This window comes from Quercus lobata, chromosome 4 (assembly GCF_001633185.2).
Source record: "Quercus lobata isolate SW786 chromosome 4, ValleyOak3.0 Primary Assembly, whole genome shotgun sequence".
Taxonomy (NCBI): domain Eukaryota; kingdom Viridiplantae; phylum Streptophyta; class Magnoliopsida; order Fagales; family Fagaceae; genus Quercus; species Quercus lobata.
The window spans coordinates 70,067,299-70,078,040 of NC_044907.1; the positions used below are offsets into that span (position 1 = coordinate 70,067,299).

The 10,742-nt window shown below is 32.5% G+C and overlaps 1 long non-coding RNA gene across 1 annotated transcript; it reads left to right on the plus strand.

Annotated features, from left to right (window-relative positions):
- The first annotated feature begins 1,323 nt into the window (after window positions 1–1,323).
- Window positions 1,324–3,344, plus strand: LOC115986297. The gene is made up of 3 exons (XR_004090628.1): window positions 1,324–1,394; window positions 2,965–3,073; window positions 3,158–3,344. It is a non-coding gene; the product is annotated as an uncharacterized LOC115986297 (long non-coding RNA).
- Window positions 3,345–10,742: the final 7,398 nt, after the last annotated feature.

A 10,742-nucleotide genomic window follows, 5' to 3' on the forward strand; every position in this document is an offset into this window, starting at 1 on the left:
GCAATTTGGTGAAGCCGCGTGGTGCAACCACGACGACTAAACCCAACTTTTATTATATAACAATATAATATAATATAATCTATATTATTATTTAAGGGGCTTTCCCTGTTTAGATTCCTTATTTTTTTAGTTCAAAAATGCCCACACACCTATATGTTTAAGTAGAGACAAAACTAAAGAACAATCCGGTAAAAATGCAACTTAACTCCCACTAAAACATTGCCTAAAAAATAGGACAACTCTCCTATTAATTTTCAAATTAATTTATTCACTTATAAATTAGATTTTCAAAACAAAAATTATATATATATATAAATAAAAAACACAGGGTTTTTTTTTTTTTTTTTTTTTACAAAATAGGATCACTAAAAAAAAAGGCCTCATCGCACGTCCATTTTATATTAAGAGGATTCATAAAGTTAGTTACTACCTTTTTCACTTCCAAAATTACCCCTAATTTAATTAATTTATCATTATTCCTAAAAATAAGAAATGAGGTTAAAATCATAAATAGATAAAAATTTTAAAAAAAAAAAAAAAAAAAAAAAAAAAACTACTGATTATTAACTCCCCACTAAATAGTCAACGTTGATATAAAAAATAAAAATAAAAAAATAAAAAAAAAAAACCTTCCCACTACCCACGTTTGAAAGAAAATAATTACCCTTCCCATAAAATAAGGAAAAACTATCCCACGTTTTTTTTAAACTATTACATTATCATTTTTTATAATTATTATATTATCAATTGGATTTGGATAAACACGTAAAAGCTTCTAATTGGAAAAAGGAATCCTATTTTCTTCGGAAAAAAAAAAAATCCTATCTATTTTTTTCAAATTGTGATGAAAGAAAAATTATGATAATAAATCTAAAAAAAAAAAAAAAAAAAAAAAAAAAAAAAAAAAAAAAAAAAAAGAAAGAAAGAGTCTCATCACACACGCTAATAAATCTATTTAAAAAAAAAACCCTCACCGCATGCACGAAGCACGTGTGATGAGGCTAATATAATATAATTAGGAACCCCTTTTTGGGTCTTAATTCATAATATTCAAGGGGCCACATCGTGTTTAGTAAAACAAAGATATTTTATTTTTGTTTTGAATTTTTTGTAGCGGTTTCTGCTTGTCCCACAATTCTTCAACTGGTACCAATATAACTACAATTCTGGTACCATTATGACTCCAATTTGGCACCAATGACTTGTTGGCTTGGAGTTGAAGAAAGTTTTTCCAAATTCTAATTCTACTAGGTCACACACAACACAACACAGCTATATATATCCTAGAAGGCAAAAGGTCAAAGCGTCAAACCTTCTTTCTCTCTCTCACAAACACAGCAGAGAGAGCGAAGCCGAGACCCCACCAGTTTTCTTTGATCTTCAACTTTGAACAGGTATATTCTCAGACCTCCCTCTTTCTTTCTTACTCACAAACCTTGTGTCTTACTAAACTTGAAGCAATTGGGTTTTGTTCTCTGCAATGTTTTTCTTGCGATCCTGCTCTTTTGTATAAAGATATTTCAATTGATTTCACTAGGGTTTCCTTCCATTCATACCTTCGTAGTATAAAGACCTTGACGAATTAGCTAGCATCTTGTTGAATATATAGTAAATCAAAGATATGTTATTTTTGTTTCTAATTTTGTGCGGCTCCAAATTGGCCCTAGGTAGCTTATCTTTAAAAGATATGTTATGTTAATCATACAATGCCTTGTTCAAAAAAAAAAAAATATATATATATATATATATATACACACAATGCCTTAAAATATGTTTATTAGCTAGGATACGAAATTTCAGGTGTTCAAGGCATCCATGCATTTTGTTGAAGCCTTGAATATGTTTGAAATCTACGTTACAATCTCCGAACTGTGGCAAAATTAAATAAATTGATGATGTGCCGAAATCCTTAGGGAGTTGTAGGCTCCAAATCACACCAATGAGTACCTATAGAATAAAAACACAAGGACCAAACAAAAAGCACCGGTATGGTACCGGCCAAGAACCCTTCGAATGTCAAGTTAGCAAACAAGAAATCTTTAAGAACTCTATAATAAGAGAACTAGAGATTTTCTCCTTATCTGAGAAAGGAGGAGATCTGGTGTTTATATAGTGATGAGTGGCGAATCAGGTTCCCTTCAAAGTATGGATCTTTTCTAGTATGGGAGATTTGATACTTAGGGTTTCCAAGATTTTAGGGTGTCTTTCCGTATAAGGAAGATATGGATCAATAGTGGGTTTTCGTGCATGTTACGCAAGATATTTCCTTATACGAGTAATCATGAGAATCACGCAAGGTCACACTAGACCCGTCGGCTTTTTCTCCCATTGGTCTAAGGTCATCTACTACTTCAAAGGTCCCCGTTGGTCAATGCACCTGTCAGTCCCTGGAGAGAGAGATGCATGTCACTTGACGGACGGCTCCATAGGGTCATCAACTTAAATAGGCAAAAAACGTCCCTATCATAAATAATTTAAAAAAAAAAGGAAAAAGAAAAAGAGACTGACTTAATGTAGTTCAAGAAAAAAATTTCTATTTAAGTCTTAAACCTTGGATGTTGGCTCTCTTTCTCAGAAAAACAGCAATCAGAGCCAAGCCAAATAACTACTTCTTTTATCTTTTCCCAAACCTTGGGTTCTTTTTTCTTTCCTTTTTTTTTTTTTTTTTAATTGTTAGAGAGTGTGTACAGTACATATTTCAACATGTCTCATTCTTTTCTTTATTTCTTTTCACAATGGCATTACTAACTCCTTGATTTCTGCACTTAGATGCAATTCAGTACAAACATGTATGAAATTCATTAAATTCACCACGAAGAACTTCTTGATATTGGTCTGATTTTCATATTTAACATTTAGAATAATTAATTAACATTGAAGCCATTTTTGGTTTTAAGATTTCGTGTGTTCTTCCATTATATTCAAACATCATTATAACCAACAGCTTTGCTTATTTCTTTGAAGAATCAAAAGAGACAGCAAACGCTCAATGGCAACAGAAAGTAATTTGTTAGATCTTGAGATTGAGTATGATGATGATGAGCTTGATGAGCATGAAGAACTTGAACTAGAAGTAAGTCTATATCTTGCATAAATGCTTCATTATATCTTTTCCTATTCATATTTGGTTTCTTATTTTGTAATTTTTACAATGTAGAAAAAATCAAAACAACTCAAAGAGCAAGCTGACTTTCTCAAAAGGGACTGTAAGAGCTTGGACTCTAGCCAACCCTCATCTTCATCTGCTCCACCTCCATCTTCTTTTTCTAGAGTAGAGGCCACTCTAGCTGCCATTCTTGATCAGCTCCAGCTTGTACGTAGCGACCTTGGTGACATCCGGGAGACTCAGGCTATTAATAGTGATCGTCTTTACCATCTTATTGATGGAATGTGTCAGATGAACACTAAGATTGAACACATTGCTCGCCATCAGTCTAGACTTGGTGGCTTTCCACCCTCTTCAGAGTGTGACTCTTCTGATGCCTCTTTAGAGAGTGGAGATGATGATAATGCTTCTGGCTCTTCCAGTGATGAGATGACTACCTCACAGTGATCCACCTTTGTCTATTGTGGCAAAAAGGGGGGAGTAGTTTGAGAGTAGTTGGACCTAATTGATAGGAGGAGAGTTAGAGAGTTAATTTTGAGGGATGTTGAGTGAGGATTTTGATGTATAGTATAGGATTTTATATTCATTGGGCTTATTGATATATATGATGATGTATGTTTCTTATCTATCTTTTCACATGTGTTGTTTCTTCTCTTCTCTCTTACACTTGTTTCTTGATTTATATACCTTGTCTATTTTTCACACATGATGTCTTGATGTATCTTGTTTAGTGATTCAGTTTTAAGACAGATTGCAAAGTCTTATTCATACATTGATCTCTCTTCTTGCAAATTTTTTCAAGAGTTCAAGTATTAGAGTAGACTTATTTTTCTGTGTAATTCATGAGTATAATATATTCTAGGACATTCATGTACTACTGTGGTTTTGTCATGGATTGCCAAAGGGGAGATTGTTAGGGTCATATTTTTAACTAGTTGGCATATCTTTTGACAAAATGCACTTAACTTGTATTTGGATAGTTTTAAGTGGATTCAAGAATATCATGTAGTATGTTGAAGTGGTGCTATTAAAGACTGAAGACATGAAGACTGCACAAAGAAACAAGTGTGAAAAACTGAAAATTGTGAACCTCGACACCTAGCTCAAGACAAGTTGCTAGAATTAAGGTCAAGTTATCGAGTTTTGCAGATCCAAAATTTTCAGATCTAATTATCGGCCCATGATGACTTAACTTTCTAGGGTTTCGTTCTCTAACCTACTAGATGATATAAAAGGATTATATTATAGCCTTCAATATACACAAAGACTCACACAGAGAATTTATACACTTATTGTGAAGTTACTGCATTCTTATATGTCTTAAGGTTTTGTGACCAAGTTGCTTTGTCTTCTTTAAGTGTATTGAAGAACTTTGCATCCAACAGCAAGCTTTAAGTTACTGGGAGTTAATCACGTACATTTTTTGGGATAAGCCAAGAGGGTAAGATTCCTTGTACAAGTAATCTTTTGATTTTGATTAGTGATTCTTAGGAGTGATGACCTAAAAATCACCCAATGAGTTTTTTTTCCTTGTGAATGTTTTCATACTAAACATTTAGAATAATTAATTAACATTGAAGCCATTCTTGGTTTTAAGATTTCAAAATACGATTTCATGTGTTCTGCCATTATATTCAAACATCATTATAAACAACAACTTTGCTTATTTCTTTGAAGAATCAAAAGGAGGTAGCAAACATTGAATGGAAACAGAAAGTAATTTATTAGATCTTGAGATTGAGTATGATAATGGTGAGCTTGATGAGCATGAAGAACTTGAACTAGAAGTAATTCTATATCTTGCACAAATGCTCCATTATATCTTTTCCTATTCATATTTGGTTTATTATTTTGTACTTTTTACAATTTAGATTTGATGTTGCGGAAGCTACAAGAAAATAAACACATTACTTTCTGAATGGAAAAAAAAGAAACTAAACACGGTTAGCTTCTAAATGAAAACCCCAAATCCACAAGAAGTCCCTTGAATCTACAAGATGATAGGATTCTGGAATCCACTAGAGAGAAATAGAAAAAGTCTATATTTTTTATAAATCTGAAAATTAAATTGCCCTAGAGGTTACAATATGTTTAAATAGTAAAAAGAAAACCTAGGGTAGCTAGGAAAATGCCCAGAAATCTTAATTCATGCTAATCACATTAGGTGGCAAATAGTAATTTTTGCTAAAAATATCAAAATTGAGATATTTGCGAAAATTGAAAATACTATCTCTTAGAGACATCTCAAAACAGACAAGAATTTATTCTGACTTTTAAACAAAACTTTATTAAAGGAAAAAACAAATATTACTAAAAATAGGAAAAAAAAAGTGTTTTTGGGGCCTTAACGAAGTCTAAATTTAGGCAACCCTTGAGAATTGAGTCTAGATTAGAATGTTGTTTCCCTTCAACCTGCCAAACTTCATGCAATTTTGATATCGTCACCTCGATAGCCTCTACTAGTACCCCCCTTGATCTTGTGCCATGATTTCTAGCACTCTTATTGCTCCAGGAAGGTTTGTACTCAGGGACAAACCCCGGGGGGGGAGGGGGGGGGGGTGCTAAGGGGGGAGGGCCCCCCCTGGCCCAAAGAAAAAAAATTTGGGCCCCCCTTGGCCTAAAGATAAAAAGATTTTTTTTTTTATTGGTTATTTTTTTTTATTTCTAGAGTTGCGCCTCCCTCTTCCAAAAACTTAGACCCCCTCCCTTTTAATTAGCCTAACCCAACTAGAAACTATCAAACTCAAAAAATTAACAAAAACAAAACTTTAAAATAAAAAATAAAAAATCTTAGTCAACCCAGTATTAGAGTACTAGCATTAGGTGTTCTAAATGCTAAATATTAAGTATTTAGAACACCAAATATCAAAAACACTACTATACGAGACATTTCAAATGCTATTAAAGTATCCAAAGTAAGTTTTGGTTTGTGAAAATAATTTTTTTTTGCAACAATTGATGCTCTTAAGAAACAATATTTCTTTGGGTTTATTTGTCTTTGTTGGATGATTGCATTTTAATGTATTAAGAAACAATGATTTTATGTATTTATCTTGATTGATATTTTGTTAGCACTATATGGATACCTATTTGGATTTTTTTTTTTTTTTTCCATGTGCTTTGGCCCCCCTAGCTTGAAATTCTAGGTCAACCCCTAACTATACTGTCTATTCTACATTAAGATTAAATCAAAACAACTCAAAGAGCAGGCTGAGATTCTCAAAAGGTACTGTAAGGTTGGTACTTGGTCAAATGGAGAAAGTTAAAGCTATAGATGCTAAAATCCTTGAAAGTAAGAACTCCGTTGAACTGGAAAGTAGGGCATTAAAATATCTTCTTCAAGCACATCAACTCTGGATCTACTTTAACAGAAATTGAAGGCATCACAAGATCTTCTTAGTTGGATCTAGACTAGAATCATGTAATAGTAGAATTTTTCTTAAGAGATACCTTCTGGGCTTTATAGATCTTGAGAAAATGAGCATAAATGTATCCTTGTTTTCGTTTCAGTTTAATGGCTTTGTGCGTGTAGGATTTCTCTTGACGATAACAACTAACTTTTTTATGTCTTTTAATTAATATAATGTTTTAGTCAAAATGCAAAACTCACCTTTTAACTAGATGGTTTTAAAATCCAAACCAAACTGGCTGATTGGATCGCGATAACCGAAAACCGGTCATTTGTTTGGTTCTTTAGAATTATAAAACCGGAAAATTTTAATTTGCAGCGAACCGTTTAAACCGTGGTCAAACCTCCAGGTTTGCAAGACCGGACACGGTTTTACCGGTTGGATAACAAATACTTTGAAAAAAAATTTGCCGTGGTCTATCTCGTTTTTCTTCACCAGAAGCCAAAGCTTGACATCTTGTTTAGCCAAAATGCTTCACCTTCACTAGATCTTTCTCTATTATCACTGGTTCTTGCTGTTTAGTTTCTATCGGAGGGAGGATAAATTTGTGTTTGTAAAGAGAGACTATGGGGATAGAGAGAATCTTGGGGTGAAAGAGAAAAGAAGAGGAAAAGGGAAGAGGAGAGAGTGGTAAGTGGGGGCAAGTTAGGTCTGATGTTGTATTGAAGAGAGGGTGATATGATATATGAGTGGGTTGCTTTGGAAATAGATTTTTTTTTTTTTAATTAAATAAGATGAAGTACATAAGTGGCTGTAGATTTTTTTTGTTTGTTTCTTGTTTTTGTTTGAAATTTAAAATTTGAATTTGAAGGGGTTATAAAAAGTGACAGTATTAGTTCCCTGATTTGGGGTAAAAAAAAAAAAAAAAAAAAGAGAGAGACATGACATCTGTTGGCTCATGGCATTGTGGCAATAGGTTTTCGTTGTTTTTTTTTTTTTTTTTTTTTTTTTTTTTTTTTTTTTTTTTTTTTTTTTTTTCATTCGGTTTGTTACATTTTTTTGGCCTAAAAGTATTAAAATATAAAATTTGTGAAAATATATTTGAAAGAGATTTACTATTCTATATTTTTTTGAACAAATATTCTATATTTTCATATCAGTATTGTTTATTTTTATAAATTTGTTACATTTTTTTATTTAATTATTAAATTAATTATGACATCATCACTATTCAACCTCGGTTTAACTTCGGTCCAACCTTAAAAATCTTGAACCTCTTACTTTTATGGTTCACTAAATGGTCCGGATTTCAAAACCATGCCTTTAAGTTTCACCAAAATTTATTTCGTTCTTCTAATTTTGTTTTCGTTTATTTGTCCAATAACTATGTTAAAATTAATATCTTGTGATCTTTCTACCTTACCAATTTGTGTAACCCCTCAAAATCATAATTTTTATCGACATGGCGTGAATTGTCCCTATTAGCAGAGAGAAGAACCAAGTCTTTGCCTTCTTTGTCGTTTATCTCTAGTTTCAAATTTTGGTTTAATTTCTACCATTGACATCGCTAAATGGAGAAAAAAAATGTTTCTCATCACATTTAAATTGTTCTAAACTTTAAAATCTTTGATTATACATCACCAGGGACCTCAAAAAGGCTCATCTAAGGACCAACTAAGACATATCATATGATGCCCACAACGCGCACCTCATTGATTAAGACCGTAAGCATCACTAGATTATTTATCTAGTTCCATCTTGAAGTAATTGAAAACTGATGATTCTAAAGAAGTTTGGGACGTGTTTCCTATCCATAATTCGTACTCCAATAGTCCAATGGTTCCAAATCATATCATTTTAGGGATTATCCTCTGATTTCAAGTAGGAACTTGGGCAATTGATCAATGCTTTCTTTGCTCCCATCTTCTTCAACCAAGCTCTCGCTCTAACCATATTCAACTTGTCCAAGTCTTGCTTAGAATTATCTTGCACATTGGGATCAGCATGTCCAAGATTATCTTTTCCATTGATTCTTCTTTGTCCTCCCTTTTATAGTTTCTTTACTGAACTTGTTCGAAAGGGAAATTGCTTACAACTTTAGAACATCTCCAACAGGAGAGCTAAACACAAAATCCTCTCTTCTATAGAGAGTAAACCCACAAAATAGATCTCCAATGGACTCTCTATACCCAGAAATTTTTTTTGGCTCATGAACAATAACTCATCAAGTCTAATGGGCTACTGTTCATTCTTCAAATGTTTTTTTTTTCTATTATAATAATCAGGTATTGAATAAAAAAATGTTGGAAGATGTGTAGTTGTTAAAAAAAGAATAAATAATGAATGAAGAAATAATATTTAAATAAGATAGAAAATGGGATAGAAAATCTGTTGGAAAGTGTATTTGAAAAAGTGGGTAGTTAAAAAGTAAAAGTCACTGTTCATTCTCCAAACAGTACAAAAATTTGCCTAAGCTGTTGGAGATGCTCTTAGGATGCTAACCCATCATATTATTGCTCTCAACATTTAGATCTATAAGGCTATAACACAAGAAATTTTGATTAATCTTTCTTACTTTATTAACATTATTTATTTCCATAACCAGAGAAAGAAAATAATTTTTTTATGATCTTTTTCAAGATATGACCTTTTTTTTAAAATTGAAGTATTTTGTTTTTTTTTTTTTAATAATTTAAGAAGGGAATTTTAGTGAATTGTCTTAAAGCCTTAAACCCTTCTGATTCCCCGTCCACATTCAACTCTTCTTTTACTCACAGTGAAGTCAGCCAAAATGGGCATTTGCCTGTTTCTCACAAACTTTCTAGTATTTTGCCTATTTTCTCAAACTATTTAGGGAAATACCCCTATTTTGAAACTCGATAATGTGAGGGTCGATTTTTCATATAAAACTCAATTATCCTATAAGTGAGTTACTAAAAAACTCGATATTCATATGATCGAGTTAGTCTGAGCGTTGTGCCATGCTAGCAAAGCAAACATGGCTTTTTCCAATAAAAAAATGCTCGTGTGAACATGCATAACTCGATAAGTAGAAAATTGAGTTTGCCTTAACAATTTGAATCTCTAATGTCTCACAACGCCTATTCACTCTCTCCATGTACACTCTCCCTTGCTCTTTACCATCACTCTCCCTCTACACTCTCCCTCACTCTCTACTTTGTGATCACTCCTCCCCACTCTCCCCCACTCTCCATCAGTCTCACTCTCCCTATCTAGTCTCCCTCACCCTCTTCAATCAGTCGTTGTTGCCGAAACCCTGATGCTTCCGTCAAACCCTCACTGTACCCGCTGCCATTAATTACAGGTACATTGCTCTCCTCGGATATCTTTTCTAATTTTGGGTAATATTTGGTTGTGTTTTATATGAGATTTTGATTATTTTGTTGAAACTTACTTTAAAGTAGTAAAAGATGAGAATTTTGTTGTCTTTTATATGCTACAATGATGATGATCTAAAGTATTTCTTGTAATATGGTTATGTTTGTGTTATTTTCTCATTAATGAGTTTAAATGTGCTTGTGATATTGTTGGAATTGTGGTTTGATGGGGGGCTTTGGCAAATTGATTGGTGGTGTTGTGGTGATATCTCCAGGTTTGTGTAAAATGTGTCTTATCCGATTTTGGTTAATATGGGGCTGTGTTTTGTGCGAGATTTTGATGATTTTCTTGAATCTTAGTTAAAATTAGTAAATTTACTAATCAAGAAGACATTTTATTGGGTTCTAAGGACATTGTGTATCAAATCAATGGACTAATTGAAATGCCAAAACCCACAAATAGATGCTTATCCAATCGTAATGAAAATTGATCTAAAATGACATTATAAATGTAATGTGATTGTTTTTTTTTTAAATATTGGGTATAGTGTGTAAAAATTAACTTGTTAAGGGTTGGTTTAATAGTTTTTAAGATCTCATGATATCCATGAGGTTCTAGCTAGCATATTAGAGCCAATTCCAAGGAATTTCTCCCTATAAGAACTTGGCATTTGTGAGACCGAGAGACTACTACAAGAGATTAGTTTAATGCTCAAAGAACTCTAAATGCCCTCATATCTTAACATGAAAAAAAAAAAAAAAAAAAAAAAAAGGGAGAAAGGTCCCACACAAAAATTACTAGTTTTTGTAAGTGATAATATATATACACAATAAATTTGTAAGTGCCACAAGACATAAAATAGAAGTTTGTTTGATCAAATGCTTATGTTCACAATATATCCAATATCAATGATACAGGAAAAGAAACTTTTTGTCTTTAAACTCTTT